The sequence below is a fragment of the Euprymna scolopes genome, chromosome 28, assembly GCF_053919585.1.
Source record: "Euprymna scolopes isolate OS-2025 chromosome 28, ASM5391958v1, whole genome shotgun sequence".
Taxonomy (NCBI): domain Eukaryota; kingdom Metazoa; phylum Mollusca; class Cephalopoda; order Sepiida; family Sepiolidae; genus Euprymna; species Euprymna scolopes.
Genome location: NC_136509.1, coordinates 60,746,665 through 60,759,730, shown reverse-complemented (window position 1 = coordinate 60,759,730; position 13,066 = coordinate 60,746,665).

Below are 13,066 nucleotides of genomic sequence, written 5' to 3'. Positions count from 1 at the left end.
CGTATCGACTCAGGAGATTTGCAAGGGGTTTCGTCAACATTTGAAGGAACGCTTTACCCAACTACCCAGACTCCGCGGCCAGGAGTTTGGCAGCTATTTAGCCGGCTCGCCCCGCCTTACTGCGGACCGAGCAGCTAGCTGTGATGGGGTGGTTACAGAGCGTGAAGTCATTACTGCGTTGAAGCAGGTTGGCCAGAACAGATCTCCAGGGCTTGATGGTCTGCCCTACGAATTGTATTTGAGGCTGTCGCCCATGTTTGTTCCTCTTCTGACGGGTGTGTTTAACCACTGGTTTTCCCTGGGATCTATCCCTGGGCAGGTAACCAAAGGAGTGGTCACACTACTGAAGAAGAAAGAGCGGCATGGTGGGGAGGACTTAGATGATTACAGGCCCATCACTCTGCTAAACACAGAGTTGAAGATTTTGGCCCGCGTTCTTGCAAACCGACTGCAGGTTGTTATCGGTGATTTGGTCGAACCGGATCAGACTTGTTCTGTGAAGGGGAGAACGATTAAAGACAACTTGCACTTGGTGCGCACGATCATAGAGGGGTTAGAAGACGACACAGGAGCCGCGCTGATCAATTTAGATCAGTCCAAAGCTTTCGATAGGGTCGACCATGGTTTCTTGGAGTCTGTTTTGGAGACCGCCGGTTTTGGTCCGGACTTCCGCAAGTGGATTTCCGTTTTGTATCGTGACCCCACGGTAGCGGTACAAGTAAATGGTAGGTTGTCGGAGTCCTTTGGGGTCTCTCGGTCAGTGCGCCAGGGGTGTCCACTGTCGCCTCTGCTTTATGTCCTGGCGTTGGAGCCCTTCCTTCGCAAGTTAAGGGACGAGACGACGAGACCAGTCCTGCGCGGGATAGCTCTACCTGGCGGCAAGTTTGCCAGGGTTTCCGCGTACGCCGATGACGTCACCGTTTGTGTAGGGCGAAGGATCGATATTAAAGCGGTGATAGAGGCGGTCGATGAGTATGAAAGTGTTACAGGGGCCATAGTCAACCGCAGCAAGTCCGTTGGCCTGCGGTTGGGCACTTGGACCGGGGTAAACTCGCTTCCAGGTGAGTTCGGCTGGACAGATGGCCCGGTAAAGATTCTTGGAATCTGGTTCGGGCCTGGGCTCCAGCTGGACAAAAATTGGTCAGAGGTACAGACAAAGGTCGAATCGTCAGTGGGGACTTGGATTCGCAGGGGTTTGTCCCTGAAGGGTCGTGCGGAGGCGTGCCAAACTTACGTCTTTCCGTTGATCCTTTACCACTTGTCAGTACTTCCTCTGCCTGCGGACCGCTGTAAGGCTTTGGAGCGACTCCTTTTCAGACTCCTCTGGAAAGGGGGAAAGCCGTATGTCCGTAGACGGGTCTGTACACAGAAACTCAGCGATAGAGGCTTGGGAATGCCTGACTTGTTAAGTCATAAGCAGGCCGAAAGATTGGCGTTCCTAAGTCGGACACTGCTTGAGGAATTGCACTGGGTACCAGTTGTGGAGCACGATTTCCCAAAGCTCATACCCTCCCCTGCCGCCGAAGGTCGCAGAAGACCGGCGGGGGAACGGCGGTTCCTCTCCGAATGCCGAGCCGCCCTTAGGGCATTGCCGAGGTCCAGTTACCTTGCACGGCCTAGGAGGAGACTGTATCGGGATTTAGTAGTGGGGACCGCAAAAGATCCGCTGGTTGAGCGGCTGCACATGTCGAGGGAGGAGGTCCTCTCTCAGTGGAATTGGGCGCCAGCCAGTAGCTTTTTAAATAATTCAGAGTTTTCAATCACATGGAGGCTAGTCCGGAATGCGCTGCCACTTTTCGGCGTACTTGCCGGAGACTGCAGAGGGGATGAATACGTTCCTTTCTGCCCCCGCTGCGAGGAAGACGAAGATGAAACGAGGGAGCATGCCTTTTTTCTTTGCAGCGGAGTTCGGAGGCTCTGGGAGTACGTCGAAAGGGTAACGGCTCGCATCGACCCCAAGCGGTTGGTGCCACTTGATTTGGCGTACGTCGTCGACAACATGGATCCGCCGTTTACTGGGGAGAGACGATTGGTGTTTCTAGCGATCCTAGCAGTAGCTAGATTAGTAACGTGGATTTCACGTCTTGAGATTGTCCATGAGGAGCAATCTGTTTCGGATCGGGATCTGGTTGGTCGCTTTAAACATCAACTTAAAGTAAAGATCAGATGCGATTGGAAAAGATTGCACCGCATGGACTTTGATAGGAGATGGGTGCACAACACTAGTTTATGCATCCGACGAGGCGCTAGGTTTAAGTTTGTTTTCCCACCCTAGTGGTATCTGTCAGGCGGTGCTAAGGTTCTACGGAACCCAGCCCCAAACAAAGTAACAGAGTAGGGATAGTTAGGTCCTAACCACCACGAGTGGAATATTCTTTATTAGATACTAGACTAGGGCAAGTATGAAAGTTGATCCCGTCCCTGAATTTATTTTTATCAGCAATAGGAGAGCTTCCAAAAGATGCCCAGTCCACCCTTTGTTTTGTCCCCGGTCTGTTGCCCCTATACGTACATTTATCTTGGAAGACGCCGTCCAGTCCTTATGTTACCCATCCCTATCTAATTTATTTTTCAAATATCGTCCCTAGGTCCCCCACTCCCCACTAGGGAACGACCTGCTTGCTTTCGACCTTCGGGACCGAAAGACAGTAGGCGCTCCATATTTAGAAATAGGTTGGGGGGATCCCTTACTAACCCGACCCCATAGGCATTTTGTTAATTTGTTTTTTCTTTCTTTTTGGGTGTATCTTAGTTTGCCCCCCTCCCCATCATCTCATCCCTCATTTTAGTAAAAAATTTTATTTCCCAAAAAATCTTTTCTTTTTGTTTGTACATATGATTTTGTTTTGTTGAATAAAAACATTTATTTCTTTCAGTTAAAACGCCAAAACCATACGCTGGGGAGATTTTAAGTAGATAAACTCCATGGTAAGAATGATAATATAAAAAATAGTGTCTTAGCATAGGGATTTTAATAAAGTCTTCAAAGACCTAGCTTTAGTTTAGAATGACCCTCGATCCCCTTTTTCCCCCTACTGGCTTCATGCCTAAGTGTCTCTGGACCCCAAATGAGGGCCTGGCAGTAGATAATGCCAGGTCCGGGGCAGAACACTAAATAAACGGCTTGGTTTTCGGCAAGCTCTTTCGCTTTTGGTCATTGGCCAAAGGTTCTTTGTTTTTTGCTTTGTTCTTTGTTGTTGTTTTTGCCCACCCTGGGCAGCTATTAACTGCGTTTTTTCCTCTCTTTCAGATAGTCCGGGGTCCAGCTAGCACTTAAGCAGCCGGCAGGGCCAAGGGAAACTGACGTGCCTCTTTAGGCGAAGGTCCCCTTGGTTTCCGAATCTGCGGGTGTTTAGCCGGGCCTTGGGCCAACAAAGTAGATGGAGCAGGCCTCTGCTCCTGCCACCTTGGGGGACGCCCCAGGTGTAGGTGCCGTGAAGGGTTTCGTGTCGAGAAGGGTCTCGGGGGTCGCCACCCCCAGTTCGGAAGGGTCGAGTGCCGGTGCGGTTCCGGGGGTCGCCACCCCCAACTCAGAAGGGTCGTTTTCGGTTGCGTCGCGGTCGGTAGCGTCTGGCAGGGTTGCAGGCGCCGTGCAGGGCACCCCCAGTGCAGGTGCGCCCGGTTGGGTTTCGGGCGCTGGGATGACCTCCCAGGAGGACATCCCTGGATCGGTAACGGGAACAGCAACGTCCTGGGAGGAGAAGGTGGAGGCCTGGCGAAAGTTTGTTCATGAGATTCCAGGCGGGCCGTGGAAGGTGAAAAATAGAAGGAGACGAGCCAGGCAATGGTCACGGTCCGAGAGAAGCAGCCCAAGGGATAGATCGGTGGAAGGGATGAGGAAGGCGAGATCCATGGAGGTGTTCAGGTTAGAGGGGTGCTCCCCGGGGACGGGGGGATACACTAGCGTGGAGCCGGTGGAAAAGGAGGAATGGCCAGCCCTCGTATTGTCGGATTCACCTATCCCAGCAGGCCAAAGAACACCGCAGGCAAAGACGGTGGCAGAAGCAGTAGCAGCATCAGCAGGAGTCCAGTCCACGGGTGAACAGCTGAGCTGGGGACCAAAGGAGAGGAAGGCAAAGTCCCCAGCTTACTACAAACAGCTGTTTGAAACGAAATATAAAGAGCTCGTGGACGGGAATAACATCAAAGTGGTCCCAGAAATATTGGAAGGAATAAGGGAGCGCTCCGTCTCCCTACTAACATTGGATGGCAAAGGGAAGGGACTTAAAGGCGTCCCGAAAGATAGAATGATGGAACTCCTGGGCGAAGTCAAGATCCCGGCCCAATATGCCGTCAGAAGATTCAATGCCATGTGGGAGGTCCTCTTGCCGACAAAAGAAGAGGCACAGAAACTGGCAAGAGGGGATCTCACATGGCGGGACATCCGCATCAGACCAGAGTATTTGTCTAAGAGGAGAACACCGGTGACAATTTCAGGAGTCCCCTGTTTCTTAGAAGAAGACCAGCTGGGGGCCATCATGTCCCAGTACGGGGAAGTCGAAGAAGTGGAAGCTGTGAAAGGCCCCCGTAATATTAGAACAGGGGAATATAAATTTCTGATGCGGCTGTCAAGGAAGGAGTTCCATGAAATTCCCGCCCAATTGACATGCGAGGGTTGGTCCATGGTGGTCATCGTGGAGGGCAGAAGACCACAATGTTGGCAATGCCAAAAACCAGGGCACGTGGCCAGATTCTGCCCTCAAAGGAAAACAGCAGAGACCAGTAAACAAGGACCAGCTCAGAGCCAGACTAAGGAGCCCCCGATGGAGGTAGATACCACTACAAAATGGAGTACGGTGGTATCAAAGAAGGGGAGAAAAGTGGAACCGGCTCCACGAGCAGAAGCAAGACCGATAGTAACGGCTACAAAGAGAAAGATCAGTAGCAGGTCATCCGAATCAGAGAGCGACGGAGGGGATGACAAACAGCAAGAAAAAAGAGAAAAGAAAGACCAGCCTACTGAATCTCCAAAAAACCAACCCCCCCAAGAGGATATTCAGCCAACCCCTCCCCTATTCACCACACCAGCAAGCGAAACGGAGCATTCGGAGGCTCCAGCGGAAACGTCCGAACCAGTCGAAACACCCGAACCAGTTGAAATGACGGCAGAAAAAGAAGCCCCGGGAAAGAAAGTAGAAAAGTCGGCAGCAACAAGAGCGGAAAAAACCAGAAAGTTCCCTTTGTGGCCCGGGGAAAGAGTTTGTGAAGCCGACTTAAGCAACACGGTCAGTGACCTCAACGGAAGGCAGAGGAGGTACCTTAAAGAACTAGAAAGCCTCTCAAAGGTCGATAAAAAGGAGGTCACTGACCCAAGAAACTTTCCGGACGCTCCGTCATTAATTACATTCGTCCGAGTGAATAGGGGAGGTAGAGCGAAAGCGCTCTGGAGAATGGTGGAGGAGGCAATAACAGCGTTTAAAGGCCTCAAACTAGTAGACGGGGAGCACTCATCACTAAGTAAGATAAATACCCAATGCGAGTGGAGGGTCCCTCTTTATGTTCACCCCTCCCTCTATAGGGCACTGAAAATGACGTTCCCCTTGGACGTGGGGGGCCTGGCTCGAGACGGACGGCTTACGTCCGACCTGCTCACGGGCAGTCTTGGTCAGGCCTTCGACGTCCTCACTCCCGAGGACTTTAGACCCTTAGTTGAGGAATATTTCTAGTTAGGGAAACATGGCCTTGAACCTAGCTAGCTTAAATGCGAAGGGCATGAGGTCTCGAAGCAAGGCTGCTCGCGTGCTGAGGGACCTCATGGCCCTTGAGGTAGACATAGCTGCAATACAGGAGACCCACTTTGTTGGGGCTGGGGACTGCGATGTGCTGGTGAATGATTTTGATGTTTACTCAGCATATGGCAGTTTCCAGAGCCGGGGGGTTTCTGTGCTAGTAAGTCGCACCCTATCTGCGACGGTTACACTTGTTCATGCGGACGCTCATGGGAGGCTGGTCGGGGTCGATGTTGCCGTTAGCAGCAGCGCATTCCGGATCATGGCAGTTTATGCGCCCAACATCCAAAGCGAGAGGGTTTCCTTTTTTCGGCGGGTGGAGGGGTTTCTCTCTTCGGGTCCGGAGCGGGTAGTATTAATGGGGGACTGGAATGCCATCCTGGACCCCAAGTTAGATAAGGTCGGGTGGCCTAGAGGGACGGGTAGGTGTGAAAGCAGCCTGTCTGACCTGATGGCCTCGTGCGATCTGGTCGACAGGTTCCGTCTGGATCACCCCGGGAGGGAGATGTGGACGTGGCATACTAGTGCGGCCGCCAGTCCAAGTACATACTTGGACAGGATGTTAATTAGAAGGGGCGACGTAGATTTTCTATCTTGTCCCACTGGTTAGGTCATTCGGACCACAAACTTGTGTTGGCCCGTTTGAAGTTAGGTAATAGGCCTAGGTTGGCTGGCTACTGGAAGATGAATGCCTCCTTGTTGGAGTCGGTCGACTTCCGGGAGCAGCTGACGACACTAATTCAGAGGGAGTTAGTGGGGGCGGTTACCGGGAGTAGATGGTGGGTTAATCTTAAGGTCACCATTAGGCATTTTTGTGTCCAACATAGCCAAAGCCTCGCGTTAACTAGGGCTCGGACCAAAAAGCACCTAGAGGATAGATTGACCCGGGCGGTGGCAGGGGGGGATTCCCTAGATCTAGCACTAATTAAGGGGGACCTCAGTCGCTTGGCTAGCGAGCGATATGACGGTCAAGTAGTTAGGGCTAGGTTAAATAGAGTCTCCAACGAAGCCGTGAACGTTGACGCTGTTGAGCGTGGGGCCGCTTTAAGACGCGGCTCGGATGGGTACATTCGGGAGGTGAAAAACCTGGAAGGACGTTCTCTCGTGTCGACGCGGGAGATCTGCCATGGGTTTCGACAACATTTGGAGGAGCGCTTCACCAAACTACCCAGACTCCGCGGCCAGGAGTTTGGCAGCTATTTAGCTGGCTCGCCCCGCCTTACTGCGGCCCGAGCGGCTAGTTGCGAGGGGGTGGTTACGGAGCGTGAGGTCATTACTGCGTTGAAGCAGGTTGGCCACAACAAATCTCCGGGGCTCGATGGTTTGCCCTACGAACTGTACTTGAGGCTGTCGCCCATGTTTGTGCCCCTTTTGACGGGCGTGTTTAACCACTGGTTTGCCCAGGACTCGATCCCGAGGCAGGTAACCAAAGGAGTGGTCACGCTTCTGAAGAAGGGAAACCAACATGGAGGGGGGAACTTAGATGATTATAGGCCCATAACTCTGCTTAACGCAGATTTTAAGATTTTGGCCCGTATTCTTGCGAATCGACTGCAGGTCGTAATCGACGAGTTGGTCGAACCGGATCAGAACTACGCTGTGAAGGGTCGAACAATTCAAAACAATCTGCACTTGGTTCGCACGATAATAGAGGGGTTAGAAGACGACACAGAAGCCGCGCTGATCAATTTAGATCAGTCCAAGGCGTTCGATAGGGTGGACCATGGGTTCCTGAGGGCTGTTGTGGAGGCCGCCGGCTTTGGTCCGGACTTCCGCAAGTGGATCTCCGCCCTGTATCGTGACCCCGCGGTGGTGGTGCAAGTCAATGGTAGGTTGTCGGAGTCCTTTGGGGTCTCCCGGTCGGTGCGGCAGGGCTGTCCGCTGTCACCTCTGCTCTATGTCCTGGCATTGGAGCCCTTCCTTCGCAAATTAAGGGACGAGGCAGCGAGACCAGTCCTACGCGGCATTGCTCTACCTGGCGGCCGATTTGCCAGGGTGTCCGCGTACGCCGATGACGTCACCGTTTTCGCAGCCAGTCGTAACGACATCGAAGCGGTGATAGAGGCGATCGCTGAGTACGAAGTTGTCACAGGGGCCGTGATCAATCGCAGCAAGTCCGTCGGCCTGCGGTTGAGCGCCTGGACCGGGGTAAACTCGCTTCCAGGTGCGTTCGGCTGGACTGATGGCCCGGTTAAGATCCTCGGTGTGTGGTTCGGGCCGGATCTCCAGCTGGACAAGAATTGGTCGGAGGTACAGACTAAGGTCGAATCGTCTGTCGTGACTTGGATTCGGAGGAGATTGTCCTTGAAGGGTCGTGCGGAGGCATGCGCCACTTACGTGTTTCCGTTGATCCTTTACCGTTTATCTGTTCTTCCCCTGCCTGCGGACCGCTGTAAGGCTTTAGAGCGACTCCTTTTCAAACTGCTCTGGAAGGGAGGAAAGCCGTATGTCCGTAGACAGGTCTGTACGCAGAAGCTCAGCGAGGGAGGCTTGGGGATGCCTGATCTGCGCAGCCATCAACACGCAGAAAGACTGGCGTTCCTGAGTCGGACACTGATAGAGGAGGCACCCTGGGTACCAGCCGTAGAGCACGCTTTCCCACGGCTGTTAACCAACCCCGCCGCCGAAGGTCGCCGTCGACCAGCGGGGGAAGGGCGCTTCCTGACCGAATGCCGAGCCGCCCTTAGGGCATTGCCGGGGTCCAGTGACCTTGCACGGCCTAGGTGGAGGCTATATGAGGAGTTAGTGGAGGGTACCGCGAACGATCCGCTGGTGGAGCGGCTGCTTCTGTCGAGGGGGGAGATTCTCTTGCTTTGGAGTTGGGCGCCTGCCAGTAGCTACATTAATAATGCAGAATTTTCGGTAACGTGGAGGCTAGTCCGAGATGCGTTGCCTCTCTTCGACCGACTTGCCAGGGATTTCCGGGATCCCGATTATTATTTTCCCCCGTGCCCACGCTGCAACGACGAGAATGAGGACGAAACGCGTGAACACGCGTTCTTTCTTTGCAGCGGGGTGCGGAGTCTCTGGAGGTATGTCGAAGGGGTAACGGCTCGCATCGACCCCGAGCGGTCGGTGCCACTTGATTTGGCGTACGTGGTCGACAATGTGGACCCGCCGTTTATCAGGGAGAAACGGGCGGTGTTTCTGGCGATACTGGCTGTAGCTAGGCTAGTGACGTGGGTTACACGTCTGAGCATTGTCTATGAGGGGCGATCTGTTTCCGATCAGGATCTGGTCCTTTATTTTAAGCATCAACTTAAAATAAAAATCAGATGTGATTGGAAAAGATTGCCCCGCATCGACTTTGATAGGAGATGGGTGCACAACACTAGTTTGTGCATCCGACGAGGAGCTAGGTTCGAGTTTGTGTTTCCACCCTAGTGGTATTGTTCCTAAGGTGCTGAGGTTTGGTTTTCTCGGAACCCAGCCCCTTATGTAAAGTAATATAAGGTTAACCTTATACGATGGGTAGGAGTAGGCTAGGTAGGTGTTTAACCACCAAGAGTGGATAGCTTATGCTTTATTAGGGCCTAGACTAGGGTAGTATGCATGTTATCCTGTTCCCGTAGTCTTTTATTATTTTTTTTCGTTAGATTGGCACTAAGAGAGCTTCCAAAGATGCCCAGTCCACTTGTTTATTTTGTCCCCGGCCTATTTTTGCCCATTACGCACTTTTATCTTGGAAGACACCATCCACCCCGGTTTACCCCAACCCCAAGTTATTTTTCACACATACCCTTAGGTCCTCCACTCCCCTCTAGGGAACGACCTGCTTGCTTTCACCTCTTCCCCCCGGGGGAGAGGAGCGGAAGACAGTGGGCGTTTCACACGACAGACCAGCTATTAGGTAGGGAGGGTCCCTTACTAACCTGCCCCCATAGGCATTTTGTTTATTTGCTTTCTTTTTCTTTCTTTTTGGGTGTTTTCTAGTTTGCCCCCCTCCCCATCATTTCACCCCCATTTTTATTTAAAAAAAAAAAAAAAAAAAAAAAAATACTTTATTTTGTATATAAATAAGTTTTGTTTTGTTCCTGTACATATGTGTTTTAAAATTTTTCAGCGTGAATGTCGCCCGCCATCCGTGTAAGCTGGGGAGCTGTTATTTTAAGTAGGTCCTGGTAAGAATGTAAGGCGGTTATGCAAATAGTGCGTGATAGAAACTCTAGTATAGGTTTTACTTAATAAAGTACTTGCTATCAAACGCAAGTCTAGCCTAGGACTAGCAAAGACCCCTATTTTTCCCCACTTCCCCCTACTGGCCCTGGTCCCTAAGTTGTTACGGACCCCAAATAAGGCCTTGGCAGTAGATAATGCCAAGGTCGGGGCCGTAACGACTAAATACAGGCTTGGTTTTCGGCAAAGCTCTGCACTTGCTCACGGTTCTCTAACCGTTCGACGCTCGCGCAATTACTGTGACTCCAGTCTCTCCACTGTAGCAGTCCAGTCCACCACCACTACAGTGGCTCCGGTCTCCACGCCGTAGAAGTCCACCACCACTACCGTGGCTCCGGTCTCCACGCCGTAGAAGTCCACCACCACTACCGTGGCTCCGGTCTCCATGCCGTAGAAGTCCACCTCATCACCACGACTCCGTCCTCCATGTCGTCCGTACCTCTCATACACTGACACCTTTCTCAGTGACTGTCCGATCCGAGCGCCCGTCCGTACCTGATGAACACTGAACCCTCAGTGTTGCCAATTCGTTCGTCCGTACCTCCCATACACTGACACCTTCCTCAGTGACTGTCCGATCCGAGCGCCCGTCCGTACCTGATGAACACTGAACCCTCAGTGTTGCCAATTCGTTCGTCCGTACCTCTCATACACTGACATCTTTCTCAGTGACTGTACGATCCGAGCGCCCGTCCGTACCTGATGAACACTGAACCCTCAGTGTTGCCAATTCGTTCGTTCGTACCTCTCATACACTGACACCTTTCTCAGTGACTGTCCGATCCGAGCGCCCGTCCGTACCTGATGAACACTGAACCCTCAGTGTTGCCAATTCGTTCGTCCGTACCTCTCATACACTGACACCTTTCTCAGTGACTGTCCGATCCGAGCGCCCGTCCGTACCTGATGAACACTGAACCCTCAGTGTTGCCAATTCGTTCGTCCGTACCTCTCATACACTGACACCTTTCTCAGTGACTGTCCGATCCGAGCGCCCGTCTGTACCTAATGAATACTGAACCCTCAGTGTTGCCAATCCGTTCGTCCGTTCCTCTCATAACCTGAGGCTAACGTATCAGTACTATCCCAGTCGGACCCAAGTCGACCAATCACCCGCACCAGTTACCACGACGATTTCTCCGACGTCATTCCAGCTTACGGCGAACCGACACGCATCCCCCTGACAGAATACACCGGCGACGGATCCCGGACCAACGTCGCCCAGTGAGAAAATTCGCATTTGCCACCCTTTCGTTTGCTTAAATAAAAGGCGAATCTTCGTCTTTAAACTAAACTACCCGAGTTTGTCTTTCTTCTTCGTCCTGTTGTTTTCTTCCTTGTCCTTGTGTCTGATGTTTATTTAGTTGCACGGTCAGTTGGCTAACCACCTTCTGGCCTCCCCGCAACACAACTACGCCGAATTTTTTTGTAAAAGTATAATTGTTAAAAGAGTTCTTAAGAACCGCTAAAGGGACTGATTTGGCAGCCCAGTTGAACTATACATTTTTTTTTCTATCATTCTTTCCTTTTCTATTTTTTTTTCTTTTTTTTTTTTTTGATAAAATTTTATACCAGTTTACCTTGGTCTCTTTATTTATTAAATTTCTTTTAGAACTCTTAGTCTTGTGCAACGGGATAAAATTCGTTGAACGTAACGATAAAATTTCCGTTAATTACTGCCATCCATTCCGTCGTGGTTACCACTTGACGAAGGCCAGAGGAATAGTTGGGCGAAACGTCGTGAAACAACATCTAAGAAAGATGAGGATAATAGTCCGCAATAAATAAATGGTTACACGCAACAGTGCAAAAACGGCCAGTCTGGCAAGCCTTAGAAAGGCCAAATTTTCAAAACAAGATGGCGGCCTCGATTGTTATACATAAATTTTGAAAAAAATAATAAAAATGCCGACGTACACGAGTGCTACCCCACTAGACGTTGAACGTTGTTCGATTGAGGGAGAATTCATTTTTGCGTGTGTAACGTAGTTTGTTTTATCGGGGTTTTTTTTTGTTTTGTTTTGTTTTGGGGATGGATATTTTTTTGCCGGAGTTTATGTAATTATTAACAGGAAAATTGGTGAAAGTCGAAATGGAATCCGCGCTATCAAGTAAAGATTAGATACCTCGTAGCAGACGACAAAGATAGGCGAACAATTCAAGGACACTGGTTGTTCGACCTTGACATTGCAGTTGGTTGTTTGTAAACACGTCAAATAACAGACATATTCGAAAGTTCGCGAACAAGATTTTTTACAAATATATTTACAAAATTTTTAAAGACTTAAAAGAAAAAATATATATATTTACAAAACATTTTTTTATACTATCTTCTATCTATATATATAAAAGGCAAAATGTGTGTGACCATTTCGTGTATGTCTTCAAAAGGCTTTTCTCGCACACGCTCCCGGGGTCGTTACTATCGCTTAAAACTGTGTATATAGGCCCTATATAATAATATCTACGAATTAGGAAAGTGCGTAGTGTATAGATTTATTTACGTCGATTTTTACAAAATTATTGCTATTTTGGCTTCTCGCGTGTTGATTGGGCTTTTTAGTATAAATAAAGTGAAACTAAACTCAAACGGACGTGTTCGCAGCATTGCGCCGGGAAAAACGTCCAGAAGCAATCAGCTTTGATCAATCTTGTATATCAGACAGTCAAATTTCGATAAACGCTGCGTGACTTCTATTTGACCTTCTTAATTAGGTCAAATGGAAGCAGCAAAGTTAACTTTTATTACGTACCCCTGTTTTTATAGTTATGGTTAGATAAATAAATTCAAACACGTGTACGCTGTATGTCGCGGTGGCCCAATGGTAACATCGCAAGGTTTTTTTTTTTTCAAACATTAATTTCCAACTCAAGGGTACGGGTTCGATTCTCATACTCACCTACCAAAACATTTTTTTAGTATTATTTAAACCCCCCCCCCCCCGGAGTTTTGATTTACCTCAAGACACCCGGGCATCGCTGGTTACCCCCGCTAGTAAATATATATAAAAGCGAAAATGTGTGTTTGTATGTGTGTTTGTGTGTCCACTAAAAACTTCCGACAGACAGAACAAAAATTGACAAACTTGGTATCATATTGAAGCTCCATCCTTTGCCCGAAAAATATCAAAAAATTGGCCAATTTTAATTTTTTTCCCCCT